Source organism: Sus scrofa, chromosome 10, assembly GCF_000003025.6.
Source record: "Sus scrofa isolate TJ Tabasco breed Duroc chromosome 10, Sscrofa11.1, whole genome shotgun sequence".
In the NCBI taxonomy this organism is placed as follows: Eukaryota; Metazoa; Chordata; class Mammalia; order Artiodactyla; family Suidae; genus Sus; species Sus scrofa.
Window position 1 is genome coordinate 45,017,342 of NC_010452.4, and position 18,843 is coordinate 45,036,184.

Below are 18,843 nucleotides of genomic sequence, written 5' to 3' on the forward strand. Positions count from 1 at the left end.
AAAAAAAAAAAGTTAAAAAAAAACACAACATTATCTTGTCTGCCAGAAAGAATCATTGCCATGGAACATGTTTCTTTAAAGTTTTATAAAGACAGTCTAGACTGAACTAACACACTAAGGGCAGTTGTTGGGTAGAAGGGGAATGAAGCAATACTTAGAAAAAAATTATTTTTCATCTTTGTTAGTATAAATATGTATAAAATTTGAATCTGCCAACTTTGTTATTGTTGTTTTTAGTAGTGATACCCCGTGTTTATGTACTGGTGTCTTTTCATTTGCCTGTGAACCTACCTGTCCTGATCCATATTCTCTGCTAACTAGACCTCTTCGTGGTCCTGCTGAGTAAGGTAGCATTAGCTGTCAAAAACACCCAAGAGTCTCAGTGTCTATGTCTGTCTGCCTTTCTTCCCCTCTTCCTCCTTCCTTCCTTTCTAGCTCTGCCTATCTAAAATAGGATTGCTAATACATTTAGTATGTGTAAACTTTATAAAAATATATTCATATATCTGATTCCCACATATGCTATAATTAAAATTCTAAACATGATAAAACAGTAGAACTGATCAGGCGTCAGCAGGAGATGTACTTCGTCATGGTGGTTAAAGGGCAAGTGCTGTCTGGGTGTCAGTCACAGAGGGACACAGCAGTGTCCATGCACTGTATGAGCTCTTTCATGTTAAGGACGTTCTCTTGAGTGGCACAGAATTTCCAACACACATTTTCTTCTAAACAACAAGTAACTAACTGTATGTCTAATTTTTTTCTGTTTATTTTTGCAAATCTACAATACTTGACATGATTGATGGCCTCTTTGTCCTGTCCCTGAAATATACTTAATCAGAACAGTAATGTGCAACAGAAAACAATTTGGAAAATGTTGGACTAGACCAGAGTAAAATATATTGAAGTTTAGGAATGTTGGCTTCATCATCATCTTTTTTTTTTTTTTTTTTGTCTTTTGTCTTTTGTCTTTTTAGGGCTACGCCCGTGGCATATGGAGGTTCCCAGGCTAGGGGTCTAATCAGAGCTACAGCTGCCAGGCTACACCACAGCCACAGCAACACGGCATCTGAGCTGAGTCTGCGACCTACACCACGGCTCACAGCAACGCCAGATCCTCAACGCACTGAGCAAGGCCAGAGATGGAACCTGTGTCCTTATGGATACTAGTTGGGTTCGTTAACCTCTGAGCCATGAAAGGAAGTCCAAGAATGTTGGCTTCTTTCTATACTGAAGTGGGGCCTCATTTTCCATATACTTTTCTTGCTTGATTCATTATCGTTTTCCACCCTTGCTCCAGGTTTGTGAAATATACAATTTATTTATTTATTTACTTACTTATTTATTTTGTCTTTTCTAGGGCTGCACCAGCGGCATATGGAGGTTCCCAGGCTAGGGGTCTAATCAGAGCTGTAGCCGCTGGCCTACGCCAGAGCCACAGCAACTTGGGATCCGAGCCGCATCTGCAGCCTACACCACAGTTCATGGCATTGCTGGATGCTTAACCCACTGTGCGAGGCCAGGGATCAAACCCACAACCTCCTGGATCCTAGTCGGCTCCATTAACCACGGAGCCACGACGGGAACTCCCTGTAATATACAGTTTAGAGTAGAATGTGAGGCTCGATGGTTGCCCTGAAATCTTACTTACAGACAGGAGGGTTTGGGTTTGTTAATTTACTTTCTAGTTCCTGCTCAGTAAAAAGGCTGGCAGGTTTTACTGAAGTGACGTCTTTATCATAGGCTTATAAGTGCTTTTAAAATAAGATAGGCTCCTCCTGACTATAAAGATAACACAGGCTCATTCTAAGGAGAATTAAAACAGTATGAAATACATAGAGAAAAAAGTTCACCTTTAACCAATGTCTACATACTCATGAACAGCCTTTAAGATATGTTAGATGCCTGCACATTGTTACACATGTTTATATGCAGTTTTCCAGAAGACAGGATTGTATCATGTTTTTTCCACAGGCTTACCATCCCCCTGCTCCCAACACACAATTTGCACATTATTCTGTGTCAGTGAATACAGAGGTACATCATTGTAAAGGACCACTTGTATTCCATCTGACGGCTATACTTTAATTTACTCAACCCTTAGTGAAAGATATTTACATTGTTACTAGTTTTCCACAAAGAGGAGCAGTGCTCTAATGAGCATCCTAATCGACACATCTATGTGTACTTATCCAGCTAGCTGTGCATTGTGTACTTGGAAGTTGAGTTGTTGGCTCAAAGAACATAAAGACCTAGCACTGGGAATAGGAAAAAGGTCTTCTGTACTGTACATTGTTAATCTCTCTCATTGTTGCCCGAGTAATAATTTTTCACTTATATTGCCTTTCTTTTGATTGGTAAGATTTTTTCTTTTATGTATTTATTATCTTTTAAGGAATTTTCTTTTATATGCCTTGCCCTTCTTATATTAGTGTTCATATTTTTCATGAATAAAGTCTTTATATAGTGGAAATAATAGCTCTTTGTCATATGCCACATTTTCCCCTACTCTGTCATTTGTCTTTAAAATTGTATTTAAGAATGAGTGTGTGGTAATATTCTTCATGTGTGTGTAATACTAATTCTGTCATATACTGCAGATGTTTTTCCTGATTCATCACTAACCTTCAAATCTTGTTTAGGATGAGTTGTGGGGGAGGTGTAAGCTTTTGGGGGAGAGATGTTTTTGCTATTTCAAGCCCAGCAGGCTTTTTTTTTTTTTTTTAAATGAATTGACAAGTGATTCTAAAATTAGTATCTCAGAGTAGCTATTCACACAAACTCAAAAAAAAAAAAAAAGGTTCAGAATACTGGAGTAAAAAGGAGGCCATGAGCAGCTCCAAATATCATAACAAGAAATATAACCTTAAAAAATGTTCAGAAGATGTATGCTTTAGCTGCAGATAAGACACACACCCCTCTTATTGTTGAAACTGCACTCTGTAGCAGGGGGTATCCTAGCAGATACAATGCCTCAGTGGTTATTTGGTTTACCAAGGACTTTGAACTAGAAACAAAGGCATAGGAAATGTGAGCAGAAGAATCACCAGAAAACCCTACACAAGTGACAAGTTTAATCATGGATATGGAATCAAGATTGACATTCCAGAATGCCATGCACCCCATCACTCCCACAATCACAGAAGCAATAGCAAGAGTCACCCACAAGGAACACAGCAGATGAGGAATTAACAATGAGGAAACAATGAACATTACTGTTGATGCAACAATTACATTTCAAATAGTGTTTTCTACTATTGCAGAATACTGATCAAAATATGCGAATGCGTGTTTATACACCATTAGGGGAACTTCACACTCTGTAGCCAAGTCTCAGAACTGGAGTGACAGCAGCTTCTTACTGGTTGAAGAAGAAATGCCCATGGTCTGAATGAAGGCCCGGGAACAAATGATTTCATGTGATGATGAAGCATTAACATCATATCCAAAAAGTGGAAAATCAGTTATAGAGTTGAGCATACCTTTTAAAAGAAATATCCCTGTCATTTACATTTTGACAGTGGCTTTCCATAAATTGCACATATTCTCGTAACCAAAACTCTGTAAGATTTTTATCCACATAGATGTTGTTTTCGAAATCTTGCAGACATTTTTCGAGTTTTTGCCTAGCGGCTTCATCCCAGTAGTCAAGAGCTTCAGTAACGATAACCATGACCCTGGGACCATAACTTGAAAAATACTCTTCTTCTACATTAAAATATGGTGAGATACAGGCGTCATCACTTGCCAAATTTTGAAGGTCTAAACCTTCCTGCACTTGGAAACACCCATACATACTAAGTATGAGGCACAGCGTGTACAGAAGCACTACAAAAAACTTGGCCTCTGGTCTTGTGAGAAAAGGACCAAAACAGTCTCTAAAGAACAAATTCATTGGATGGATATCATCTGCTTGTTGCTCTGGGAGAGAATTGCATGGGAGACAGCAGGACTTTTTTAATGACAAACATTTTTGGTCGGGAGTTTCTGGCTTCTTCAACCAGCGTAGACAGATCGCTTCTCTTTTACCATCCAAGGCCATAAATGCTCCAAAGCAGGTGATGTTCTAAAGATAAGAGAAGAGCAGTGTTGTTCCTGTACAGATGCAGAAGTACTGTAAGGACCTGAAAGAGGTCATAATTCCTGTATAGAAAGCCAGGACATTGGTGATGGTGGTGATTGTAATAGACACTGCCACTTTGGAATAGACATTAGACATCCGCTCTTTTAAGTTATCTACGATGTTGGTCTTCTGCCAGGCAGCAAGCATGATAAACATGTCATCGACCCCAGCACCTATTTAAAAAAAGAAACATAATCTTCATATGTTAACATCCATTAACAATTAAACAGATCAAACTTCAAGGTAAACTGCTGGAAGTCTGAGAATTTCAAGGGAAACTGCAGGTCACACCCAGCTGCCTATGGCTTGAGACCTCCTCCTGGCTTTTCTCGGACTCTCTCGCTCTGCCTTTCTTCTGCTGTCACAAGTACTCCTTCCTCTCAGTCTCTGCCTTGCTTCATTTCTAAGACCCACAGGGCATAATCTCAGTCTGCTCACTGTGTTACAGCTCCCCTTAAAGCTTAAAGGTGGCAGGGGTTAATCCCCTTGCTTGGCAACTGAAGCTGTCCTTGGGACCTGTTGGACAGAGGATTTCCAACCATGAGGGAGCCCAATATGTCTTCTTTCCTCCTGCTATCTGGTGAACTTGCTGGCTCTTGCTCTCTGCCTAAACTACAACCTCCAGCATGCCATGCACCCCAGTGCATTGGCAGCATAGCTTGCAACCCCCTGGGAAATCAGCACACTGAATGCAGCCTCCAGCAAGTTGCAGTTTGCTACAGGACACACTTTGTTTTGTGGGGACTAAGTTACACCCCAGGTCCCCATGGGCTCTTCTGACAACTTTCTGTTGGGTAATGGCCCACACGTGCTACTCCCAGCCCTTGCTGTCTTAGAGCTGCGTAGCCCCACTGCTGCGCTCCATCCCTCCAGCGTGCACCACTCCTCTGCAACTTTTTCTCCTGATTCACCTGCGTAGCAAGGTTGCTTTCTCACCTAACACTTTAGTTCCTCCTTGGGAAAAGATTTTCTGGACTTAACTGCTCTCTTGCCACTACCAAATTTGTTGTTGTCGATGTCAAATAAAATTCTTAGGTCCCGTTCAATTGTACCTTATAAGACAAACAAACAAGGTGAAGAATTGGCTCTTCTGCTGTTTACTCTCTGACTTTACCCTGTGCCCCAAATACCCTATGGAAATTCTTCGACCTCATGGTCCTCAGGTTCTGACCCCTTGGCATTTTCCATTACAGCCAATTCCCACTCCTGCAGGAGTTCACCCTTCACTTCAGGCCTAGCAGCCCTTAAGATGTTACAAACTCTTTATTGGGCTGATCACTTCCAAGCAGCCCACATCCTAAGCTTTACAGATGCTCGGTCTTGAGGAATACATCCCAGCATAGAGAAGCTCACCATAGGACATCAGCTCTATAGATGGCAGATCCTCCCCAAGGGAGATTGTGGCAGTGCCTCTGCATTGGATCACACTTCATCCTCCAGTGATAGGGAAGGATGCCTCACACGAGGTGCCAAGGGTGAACAGAGACATCTGGTCAGGTATGGAGGGCGGAGTAAAGGACGCCCCAAACGTCAACCAGAATCTTGAAGGAAATTCAGGGGATGTCCTAATTACCCTTTCAGGTGTCTTCTAGGTAAAGTTTCTGGGACACTGGACCTCATTTCTAGGAGGAATATTTATTCTCAGTTGCTGGTTACTCACATGGGAGGCTCTCCTCAGCCAAAGGAAACATCTGTGGAATGTATCCCTAAAGACTGTATTATTTTTTAAGGTGGGCTGAAAAAGAAAAAGAAAAACACCTTAAAACATATTCTTAACACTGCCTGGCCTTTATGTAATTTGGGGGATTTTAAAAAAAGGCCATAAAAGGACCTCCTCTCTTACAGTTGGATCTTTATTGCCTCTGGATGGAAAAAATGGATGGAGGCTCCCTATGTTCAGGCCTTTCTGGCCCTTTATCAGACTCTTCCTCTATATGGCTCCTGTAATCAGATACCTGAGGAATCAAAAACTCTACTAACACTCTAAATGATTCCCTTCTAACCTCTCCCAATTCTCAGGGTGGGAGTCTGAGCTTCCCTTACTCCTACCAATAACTCTTATCATGTTCTTGAAATATAAACAGCCTGCTTTGCCTGAGACTTCAGCCTTGGGTTAATTAGCAGAACTTCAAGCCAAGGGAAAAAAAAATACAGAAAGAGGCTTTTAAACTCAAGCAAAGTTAATTTATTCCACTCTTATTTTTGGTTTTGCATTTTTCAGGTAAATTGCCATGACAAGCACGGGGTTATGATTCTCTTTCCTTTTACTGTTGTTTGCTGTTAAAAAGTGAAATCCTCATCTGGAAAACTGGAAACATTGTTGAACTTCACCCTTTTGGGTTTTTTTTCCTGCAGGAATCAGATTTTGTTCTTTGCATGTATATTTGCTATTGTCTTTTGTGCACATGTGCCGGCTATGGAAAACACATTTCTTTCCTAAATGCAGCCCCTGCAAGTTCAGTCTCCAGAATTGGATGGCTTTCAGTTAGAAACCAATAAAATATAAAAAAGAAAAAAAAAAAGGTGATTTTTCCTTTATCATACATCCTGGCCATAATACTCCCTAGATTATATTTTAAAATAAGCTATGAGATCTCTTGTCGGTGTGGATATGTCTGGCTGGGTAATAAGTGTGTCTCAGTATGTATCTTTGTCTTTGGTATAAATGAGCTCTATTTACTTGGCTTAAAAAAAAGTAAACACAAACAGTTCTAAGTACAAGAAAACAAGCTAAATAAATTTCAGGTTCACATGATCTGGAAAGTATTCAGTATTAATATCTTGTATTAAAGTTAGTTTAAGTTTGCTCTTTGAATATATTAATTAATAGAGACATGTCTTTGGAGTCATCAAGTATAATACCTTTGTTTTATCTAAGTTTAGCTACAAGTCAGTAAGATCATACTATATATGTTACAGTATTTGTCAGCAAAGAAATGTATTTGGTGTGATGATACTGTCAAATAATATAATAGTGATAAATGGGATAAAGGCTCTTAAAGTGAACACTCTAAAAATATGTTTAAAAATGTCTACATGAAAGCTTTTTTTTTTCCCCCAGATTTTTGGTAACTTAAAACTTTAAAGTTTTACCAGATCAACAAATGATGAATACTGATTGCTGAACAAATCTAAACTTTACCTATTTTGTTTTCTTTTAAGAGGGAAACCAAAGGTATTTGGGACTATTGATGAATTTGTTTGGTGGCAACCTGAAATATTCTATACAAATAATCACATACTTTAAAAAATTACTGTGTTTATATTTGTCTGCAGAATGCTTATATTCATGATTGCTTAAGGAAAGTAGGATGTGTGTTTTCAGTAAAAAAAAGGTATGAGAAATGGCATAACATTTTATGAAGAAAATGGGAGTCTACATTTTGGGAAAAAATAAGGGAAGCCTAATAGGGATACAAAAGTTGTAAAAGTTTGCTACAAGGGAAGTTTGGTTACATACATAGATTTTGTTGAAAGTGGGCCAAGACTTGGATTTGTTCTCCGTATTGAGAAAACAAGGTTTTCTTGGAATACTCGCTTTGGTAACAGGTTGTATAAATTTCTGTTTTGTTTTGTTTTGTTTTTTGTCTTTTTGCCTTTTCTAGGGCCACACCTGCAGCATATGGAGGTTCCCAGGCTAGGGGTCTACTTGGAGCTGTAGCCGCCGGCCTACACCACAGCCACAGCAATCCGAGCCGCGTCTCCAACCTACACCACAGCTCACGGCAATGCTGGGTCCTTAACCCACTGAGCAAGGGCAGGGATCGAACCCTCAACCTCATGGTTCCTAGTCGGATTCATTAACCACTGCGCCACGGCAGTAACTCCTAAATTTCTGTGCTTTTAAGTGATTTGGGTTTGCTTACTTTTGTTACTTTGGTTGAGTGAATAACTACTATTTCACAGTGATCTATGATTCTGTTTGAGCAAGTGCTTTAAAAGGTTTTGAGGATTTCCCGTGTGGCTCGCAGTGTAACTACTCAGCGTTGCTTCTACAGTGGCTGTGGCTCGACCCCTGGCTTGGGAACTTCCATAGGCCGCAAGTGTGGCCACTAAAAAAATAAAATAAAATAAAATGTTTTGATGTTTTTAACAAACTTCCCAAGTTTCAAATTCTAGCTAAAGTCCTTCTGACCTCTAGTTCACTTGAGTTACATCAGAGGGCCCCTGGAGCATCCCAGAAAAAAAATTATAAAACTAATTGGGATTATTTTACAGATTAAATTAAATCAAGGAACATTGTCAAAAGATTATGGCACATATAGATAAAGTTCCTTCTGGTTCTATAAAAAATTAACCTGTCATTGCCAGGCTTTTGCCATCCTGATGTCCTTATAACATGATAGCAGTCTACTCCTAAATCAGGAAATTTAAAATGAGGAAACAATAGCTATGAATCAAACAGGCCTATGGGAAATCCAAGATGGCTGCTTGACTGTTCCCGGCTCCCTGGTAAACATGATTTTTATTTGACGGGTTAAAGCATTCCCTTGCTACAGGGCTGATGCCCTCACAATGGAAAAGAAAAAAGACTAAAAAAATGTGCTCTGGGGTATGTTTTCTATAATCTCCAGCAACCAAGGACAAGGTGCACTGGACAAATCATACAAGCCTTAAGAAAAATTTCACACACTTTTAAAAATTATCATTGTCACTGTCATCCTCAATCCTTAGACAAGGTCAACAGAACTAATGGAAAAACTGGACTCTAACAAAACAAAACTTAACTGCATGGGATTAAAAAAACTGATAAGTATGATTGTAATTTTTATGATTTTTTATCTAACATGTTACTGGCTTTTAATCTTTATTTTTCACATATAGAAAAGCTCTTTCCTTCAAGTCAATTAATTACATCTATTTGGTAATTTACATCTGTGGGTAAAATTTAAAGATTTTTCTTTTCCCTGCCTGATCCTTCCAGAAATTGGAGACCTTTGGGTTCTGCATCCTTATTAGAAAACTAAAAAGACTGTCTCCACCTAGATAAAAGTTTTCTTGTCAGGTACTCTCAAGTGCCTCATGCACAAAGAAACTGAGAAAATTAACTCTTAAATTTACACTTCTCGCTTAAGAAGTGCCTGTACATTGGACTGGTCTATAAAAAGAACTACTGACTTAAAACAAGGCTCTACTATGGAAAAAGGGGGAAAAAAAACGTACCAATGCCAGGGTGAAAAGAAAACGACATCGGCAGTAGACAGGTATCACAGGATTGCCAGATCTGACCCATGTGGCTGTTTGTTTTCTTCTTGGTTCCTTTAATTTTACACACAAATCAGATGTTTTTCTATTATGGGCATGATCCTATGTAAATTTTAGAAATCAACCCAGTAGTTGGATTTGTGCTCAGTTATCTGCATCTAGTACGTATTTACCTTGGTGGGTTTCTCCTCTCCGGGCTCTTAGTTGGCCCTTTGGGAATTTATTCTAGAAAAAATTATAATTCTGTTTAGGTCCCTATGAATGTTACCAGGGGGATCCCCTCACCTGGCAATTAATAATACCTGCTCTGACCCAGACCATAAATATGAATTTTCTTCTAAAGTTACTCAGGTTCAATTAGAGCAACAAGCAAGACTTCAGCCAAGGAATATAACTAATGTAACTTACCACAATTATGGGATAATTTATGTGGTTAACACCAGCCCCTGGTCATTTAAGTTAAAGGCTTCCTTATGTTAAAAAGAATTAAACCATACTAGGGATAACCAGCTTCATAACACTAGGAACTGGCACTGAGTGACTTATGGACCATGCCAGTAAATACTTTCCCTTAAAGATAAGGACTGGTATAAAACAGACTAAGCTGTACAACCTGGTGATATACTAGGCTACAACTACAAAAAAAGTTCATGACTTTACTGATGACTTTCCTAATCTGCTAGCTGTATGCTTTTTTTAATGAACTGTTTTTACAAAATTATTTGTTGCATTGCTACATGTGTAACTGAGTCTCTGATAAAATGACATCCAGTTCCATATGAGGCTAACGACTGTAACAGTGTAACTCTAGATATGAGGAGAAACAACAAGAGGGAGTATTTTCCTGGACCATAAGAGACTAGTAAGATAGATGGTCCAGAGACTTTTGCTACTGTTAATCAGGCCTAGTCCAATAATAGCACATTGAGTGGCCCACCAAGGAAATTGTTGCGGGACCTGAGAATGAACATTCTTAATATGTAGGACAAAATGGACACAAAGTGCCTCCCAAACTATGGTCACAGGAGGGGGCCACACCAACTGGAAGTTGGCACCTGTCATCTGCCTGTACAAGGGTTAACCCATGAGCTGCTGAAACTGCCGACCTTCAACACTCCCTGAAAGGAGTTCAGGGGGAAAATCAGAAATAAGGCACTCTGCTCTGGAAAAGCAAAAGAGGCTTTCCAATAGTTAGATATTTCCAAGTAAGGATTTTTATGAGCCCAAATTCTTGTATCTTTTCATACCTAGAAAAACACTAAAATTCTCTACTTAAAAGAGACACGTGCACCCGCATGTTCATTGCAGCACTATTCACAATAGCCAGGACATGGAAACAACCCAAATGTCCATCGACAGATGATTGGATTCGGAAGAGGTGGTATATATACACAATGGAATACTACTCAGCCATAAAAAAGAATGACATAATGCCATTTGCAGCAACATGGATGGAACTAGAGAATCTCATCCTGAGTGAAATGAGCCAGAAAGACAAAGACAAATACCATATGATATCACTTATAACTGGAATCTAATATCCAGCACAAATGAACATCTCAGAAAAGAAAATCATGGACTTGGAGAAGAGACTTGTGGCTGCCTGATGGGAGGGGGAGGGAGTGGGAGGGATCGGGAGCTTGGGCTTATCAGACACAACTTAGAATAGATGTACAAGGAGATCCTGTTGAATAGCATTGAGAACTTTGTCTAGATACTCATGGTGCAACAGAACAAAGGGTGGGGGGAAAATGTAATTGTAATGTATACATGTAAGGATAACCTGACCCCCTTGCTGTACAGCGGGAAAAGAAAAAAAAAAAAAACACTAAAATTATTAACAATGACATCTGCCTTGGCCACTGAGGAAAAAATACTATTAAAAGTCACAATGAGATAGCTGTGGTTCAGACATCCAAAGTACTACTAGGTGACACACAAATCCTTGTATTGCTAAAAACTTAAGTTTTATGAGCTGTGTCAGACAAGACTACCAACTGTTCTCAAAGCAGCATTCATTGGCAGATAGTACCTACAACCTAATGCTTTCAAGGTCTCCTCTTGTTCTAGTGCATTTTTAGACAATGAAAATTACTTTGAACCATACATTAACAAAAGTACATACACAATGACCAATAGCGCCACACACACACACACACACACACACACACACACACACACACACACTCTTGAAGTTTAACAGCTACTTAGATAAAACCAGACAAGTGAATACCTGACTACAAGTCTCCCTGGAGTGTCAGGTCCAGATTGGTTTTCGGGTTTATTCTTAGAAAAAAAAATGAGATCTACTTTGTCTACTAATGTCCAGGTTGTCACGAATCCAGCTACTTCTAACTGGGTATGTTACCCCATGGCTTCATTCTTTCAGACAGGGTAATCCAGGCCTTGACTCTATCTAGACTAGAGTTAAAATGTTACCAAGCACAACCTGGTTCTTCTTACCCTTGCTTGGGCCTCTAACTACAATGATTCCTTTATTAATCTTTGGCCTCTCCCTCTTAGATCTCCTTGTTAAGTCTGTCTCTTCTAGATTACAAGTTTTACATCAAGACAATGATGTATTCAAACACTCCAGCCACTCCATCGCACAGTTCCTGCTGGAACAGCTACAGAGGTCACCCAGGGGCCCCTGACAAGATAGGGAGCTCTGTGGCCCCATTTAGGTAGGGTCTGTGAGCCCCTTGCCAGCTTGAAGATGCTACAGAAGATAGACCTTCACTCTTCATCTTCCCGATAAAGATTTTTTGGGTCCATGTCTCTCAGGCACGATTTGAGGTAGGGGATAGATGGGCCCCTGGGCTGAGAACAGCTGGGACTTGTAAGGCTGAGTAAATTGGGCCTCGTTTGTCTCCGATACATCAAGGAAAAAGTTAATTGCAGGAGCCGAGCTCTGCTGGAGTAGAAAGATGACCGCTCCAATCACTCCTGGGGGCAAGGAGACCTCCCCAATTACACATGTGCAGAAGGACTCCTACTGGGGTCAAAAAGGAGGGGGCGCCAGGTCATAATAAGTCCTGATACCGTCCTGGCACCCTTTGGTCTGGAAACCATCTTTGCCAAAAATGCACACGCATATTGGGGAGGGTCCTGTGTCCAGTCAGGTGTGAGAAATAAAACAAGTTAATTGACTAAAGGTAAACAAAGACCTGGAAGAACTGTCCTTTAAAAGTGAGTTAAATCACCCCTCTGGTGCACTCCTCATTGAGGGGGACATCCACACCCACATTCCTCTGCAGGGTATTCTTCGCTTCTGACTTAAATAAATGACTTCCCTGTGTGCTCTCCCACATGTTGTACTGTGTCTCTAACAATAAACTTTACACTTGTTTTCAGTCCTTGCCTCCTTAAAACATTCTTGCTTTCAGTAGGGGGCAAGAATCAGGCAATTCTACTTTTAGTCTCTCGCTGGTCTACAGACTAGGACTCCTGGTTTTCATCCAGGCTGCCCAGGTTCAGTTCCTGAAGAGAAGATTAAATTCTCGCTCCAAGCCATCACTCACTGCTCTCTCTCCAAGATCAATGATACAACTACCACTGAGGAGAAGAAGGAAGGCAGAGGCCCTGTGGTACAACTGGATGAAATCTGGGTACGGGGCCTTAATCCAGGTGACAAGAGCCACTGAGCCAAAAATCAGGGCTAGAGGCGTCATAAAATTTGCCAACAATGTCAGGTCCTGCCCATACCAGATTTCATCTGAAATGATCCAGCTCAAGTTGATCATGCTGTGCATCAGCAACTCACTATCCAGCCAGACATGTTACATTTTCGTAAAGTAGAAGCTTCCCAAAGTCCAAAGAACCCAGTGGAAATACTGTTGCTGTCAAACGCCCACACGTGCCAGCCTCTGCTGATGGCTAGGAGTATGCTGAGAGCCCAGGCCAAAGAATTCAGAAAAAGGTCCATCAGTTTGAAGACCAGGTCTTTCATTTCAGGTTGACTGAAGAGGAGGTAGAGGCATCATGAAGTCAAGCCAGGAACATCAAAGAGACAAAATAAACAGATTGAGCCACAGGTTACAGAGTGTTATTTACATCTTGTCCTTCTTATCTAAAAAAATTATATTTTAGTGTTTTATGTATGTATTTGGCTTCGATTTTAGCATCAACATTTTATGTAAGAATAAACGATGCCGAGAAATACATGACCATGTTTGTGAGTCATTTCCGTAACACAATTTGACAGTACCTTTCAAAAGTTGAAGTGTTCACTCCTCTTGTCCAACAATCACAATTCCAGACATTGATACTATAACGTCTTTATAAACGTTTGCAGAAATACATGTAGAGAGATGTTGGTTCCAGCACCGTTTCTCATATAAAAAAAAATTTGGAAATAACCTAAATGTGAACAGAAGAATGCTTAAATAAATCATGGTACATTCATAATTATAGTGGAATTTTACATGGCCATTACCAGGAATGAGTTAATTCACATGAGCTGTCTGAAGAAACTTCTGTATGATACTAAAAAAAAGCAAAATGAATGATAATACATACGGCATAACCATTTGTATTAAAGAAAAACAGGTATAGGAGTTCCGTTCATGGCTCAGTGGTTAACGAATCTGACTAGGAACCACGAGGTTTCAGGTTTGATCCCTGGCCTAGCTCAGTGGGTTAAGGATCTGGCATTGCCGTGAGCTGTGGTGTAGGTTGCAGATCCCTGGCTCGGATCCCACGTTGCTGTGACTCTGGTGTAGGCTGGCAGCTACAGCTCCAATTAGACCTCTAGCCTGGGAACCTCGGTATGCTGCGGGTGCAGCCCTAGAAAAAGGCAAGAAAGAGAGAGAGAGAAAGAAAAAGAGAGAAAGAAAGAAAGAGAAAGAAAGAAAGAAAGAGAAAAAGGAAGGAAGGAAGGAAGAAAAAGAAAGAAAGAGAAAAAGGAAGGAAGGAAGAAAGAAAGAAAAATAGGTATAATTTTCTTGGTATGCAAACAGATACATACTTTGGTGAGGCCAAAAATCAAACCTGTGTCCTCATATATACTAGTCAGATTCATTACCACGGAGGCACTGACAGACTCTCTGATATATACATTTTTAAATTTTATTACTATTTTGTCTTTTTAAGGCCGCACTGGGGGCATATGGGGGTTCCCAGGCTAGGGGTCAAATCGGAGCTGTAGCTGCCAGCCTACACCACAACCACAGCAACACCAGATGTAAGCTTCGTCTTCAACCTACACCACAGCTCATGGCAACTCGGGATCCTTAACCCACTGAGCGAGGCCAGGGATCAAACCTTCATTCTCATGGATGCTAGATTTGTTTCTGCTGAGCCACTGCAGTAACTCCACGTACATTAAAAAAAAAAGTTTAGAACGATGAACACTAATTTTAGGGTGATCAATTAAGAGAGGTAGAGACTTTCATCCTTATATACATGTTTTTCTATAACTTGCATGGTTTTTAATGATTTTTAATGATGTTTTAATAATTAAAAACAGAATAAACAATAAACATGACACTGAAGATCTATGATGTGTTGCATACAATTCAGCAGCATTTACTTTTTCTGTCACTTGCTCAAAATTCGGCTTTTATTATATATATATATATATATTTTTTTTTTTTGGCCCTTTTAGGGCTACAACCGGGGCATATGGAAGTTCCCAGGCCAGCTTCCATATGCCACAGGTGGGACCCTAAAAAGGTAAAAAAACAATTAAGGAACAAGTCCCCAACACTGCTAAATAAAAGTGGATTTCAAAAGTATGTAGTCAGTGTAATCCTGTTTCTTTAAAAAATAGAAAGGAAAAGGGAGAGACGAAGGGAAGGGAGCCCAATGTCGCTGGCGTCCTGAGTTGCACAGGAAGCAAGGGACTCTCCTGGAGATGAAAGGGCAGAGTGCATGTTAAGGGCCAGAACCAAGCGCGCCTAAGCAGGAACCTGCTTGTCCAGGACCCTCGCCCCGGTGCCCTCGGCCTGTGACCCACCTCTGGCCCCCAAGAGCTCTCGGTCTCCAGACAGCGGCACAGGAGGGGCTGGAGAGGGAAACTGGGAGGGTAAAGGGGGTGGGGGCGGGGAGCCAAACCGAGGCTGGATCCCGGGCGAAGACAGGCAGCCCGGCCTTCCTTCCCCTCCGCAGCTCCTTGTGGCTTCTGGGCGCTGCGTGTTCGGCGGCCCGGCCCTTACACGCACAGCGCGGGGAGGCTCCCGTGTCTGTCTCCACAGAAGATCCCGGTCTTCACAGAGGACTTTTCTACACCCTGTGCGGGGTGCTGCCAGCTCCGCGTTGGGTGCTGCCAGCTCCGCGTTGGGTGCCGGGCCCTGCGCGCTGGCTGTTGGCGCTCACCCGTCACGAACACGGCTGCCACCCACTTGAACCGGGGACCGAGGGGACCTGCACAAGTAAGCACTCTCGCCCCCACCCAGGGCCAAAAGTGGCGCCGGCCCCTTGGGAAACCCGGGACCCACAAGCGCCAACACTCAACTGCGCCGTCAAGCTCCTGCAGACACCGGCGCAAAGCGCTAGAGTGACTACACACGGGCAGGAAACCCTCCTCGAAAACCGTGGGGAAAAGTTTACCAGCTTTCAGTCACGAAAAACCTTCGGGCTTCCACAAGAAGGTGGCAAACGGCACAAACACCGCCACGTGGTCTTCCCCCAGGACTCCCCCAACCGAAGCGGCGCGCGCCCCTCTGCACCACGTGGCTACCGACCTTTTTCAAACCTCCCAGGTGCAGCCTTTGCGTTAGGCGTGCCATCGCTGTCCTCTGGTGCCTTGGTTCCCTCCGGTCTTGAACTGCCCCCCTCCGGTGGCTTGTCATCGCCTGGGCACCTTGGAAGGGAACTGGACCTTTGTTTTGCAACGTATTCCCTCCCACCCCCACTCGGCTCTGTCTGATGTATTTTTGACGAGGACACCACAGAAGAGAGGCGGTGTCTTCAGGGTGTCCTGCCTCTGGTGTCCACGTGCCTCATCCCTGGCGCCACCAACCTGCAGAGACCTCCCTCCACGTGGTGCCTACCTGGTTAGGTAACTGTGGAGAGGGCTCTTGCTTGAATTTCACAGTTCCCCTAGAAACAAGTCTACCTGGAGCCTATGGAGCTTCATAGGGTAACCAAAGGGGAATAGTTAGGGGGGAGGGATAAATTGGGAGGTTGGGCTTGGCATATACACACTACTGTATACAAAATCAATAAGTAACAAAGACCTACTGTCCAGCACAGGGACCTCTACCCAATACACTGTGATGGCCTCGATGGGAAAAGAATCTGAAAACGAATGTGTGTGTGTATAAACAACTCACTTTGCAGCACACCTGGCACTAACAACATTGTAAGTCAACTCTACTCCTGTAACATTTGTTTTTAAAAACTGATACAAAAGAACTTACTTACAAAACAGAAACAGACTCACAGATCTCAAAATCAAACTAATGGTTACCAAAAAGGAAATGTGGTGGGAGGGATAAATTAGGAGTTTGGGATTAACACATGCACACTATTATGTATAAAATAGACAGCAAGGACCCACTATGTAGCATAAAGAACTCTACTCAATATTCTGGAATAATCTAGATGGGAAAAGAATGTAAAAAGAATTGATATACATGCATATGTAAACTGAATCACTGTGCTCTACCCCTGAAATGAAGAAAACATTGTTATAAATCAACTTGTAATCCAATAAATTTAAAGAGATAAAAAGTAAAACTTAAAAACCAATTTAAAAAGGACTGTTCCAGAAGTACTAGAAAGGGTGATGCAAGTCAGAAGTCAGAGAAACGAGGAATAATTATGCTAGACCGGCACAGAAATCAATGTTCAGCTAAATTACTTCTGCACCTAAGAAAGGCCTCTTCTAGCCCAGCAGAAAATTCAGTTATGTAGCTGGATACTAACTACACAAAAATCCACCACCTTTCTGGGAACAATTTGACAATATCTAGTAAATTTATAAATGCAAGGAGTCCTTGAGCCAGACTCTGGAATTTACATTGTAGAAATACTTATGTAATTTCTCCAAGATTATATATGATGTTCATTGCAATTTTTTTTAGCACATCAAACAAAATGAAAAAAAAAGAAAGAACTTGGAGCAAGCATAGTCTCTGAAAAGAGGTCGAATTACTAGGTACTTGTGAAAATAGAGAAGCTTAAAGAGAGATAAACAAAGCAAGGGTCAAGCATAAAACCAAGTTCTAGGTTAGCACTCAAATAGCAGGAAAGATGACGTATTACTGAAAGAATGGCTGCACCCTGATTTTATAACTCCCCTGCCCAGGAACTCAGGCTCCTGAGCCAATGGTGACATGAAATTATGGGTAACTTTTTTCTTTCCTTGTGTTTTTCGGGGTACTTTCAGTTTGCTATAGTGAGCATGGATTAATCTTTAATGCAGTTCTGTAGTAGCAACATGTAACAATAACACCTGCATTTTATAAATTACATGCAGAAGCATTCTTCCATTTGTGCACAGAAGGGCAGCATAAGCACAGTGAATAGTAGAAATAATTTCTAGGTACTAGGTCTGAAATTGAAGGCTGTTGTTCAGCTGTTTATTTTGACATGTTACTTACACAAATTATTCATTAGTTTGTGTATTTTTCAGATTAATTACTATATATTCATTGTAAAAACTGATAAGAGAAGAGACAAGTCACCTATAATCAGGGACAGCCTGGCATTTATCTTCATATCTCTAGATGGGATGAAAAGAGGAAGCTACATGTATTTAACAAAGTGTGAGCCCTTCATACAATTGCTTTCTAATGTACCTTTCACATCAAATGTCTGAGCATTTCTCTGTTTCCCTAAGTTCTCTGACAGTGTGTTTTTTTAACCTCAGCCTGGTGTCCTGGCCTGTGAACTCACTGACTCTGCTTACCTGATTTAAATTGGTCATTTGGGTGGTTTTCACTATGTTTCAAGTATAAAAGATTTCCCATGTATAAAATATAGATGGAAAACTATGTCATATCACCTGATTTATCACTACTCAAATTTTGACAGAAGTTGATTTCTGGCATTTTATCTCAGATATTTTAAAGAAAAGTTTCTGCATGGAATAGGGGGTCCCAGTATCCAATTAATTTCTGTCCTTCCATCACCAAAGTCACCTCAGATCTGATGCTGGTGTTTATGTTTCCCATCCTTGATCTCAGGCTTTAACTCCAAAAGCATGTTCCATAAACAACCTAGTATTGTCCTGAGCTTTTAAGTTCTACACATAAATCTAATCCCAGGTGAACGTGCTATTGTCACTTAACACTACCATTGAGGTTTACCCCCGGGTGATTGCTATCCAGTTAACTGTAACTGCTTTAAGATATCATTTAGAAATAGAGTTTATAAATACATCGTATGGGTTTATTGACAAGCATTTGGGTGGCTTCTAATCACTGAGACTCGCTGCCCTTGTGGTGGGGCACATTGTCAAGGGGCTGGACCTAGAGAAGAATTGAGCTCCGGATTCCAAAAGAGGAGTGGCAGACTGAAAAGGCTGATCGCCTTCAGCTCCACTGGCTACTGCTGACTCACACTCCTGA

The 18,843-nt window shown here is 41.2% G+C and overlaps 1 pseudogene; it reads right to left on the reverse strand.

The window, feature by feature from the left end:
* Positions 2,773–16,125, reverse strand: LOC102158158 (annotated as a pseudogene).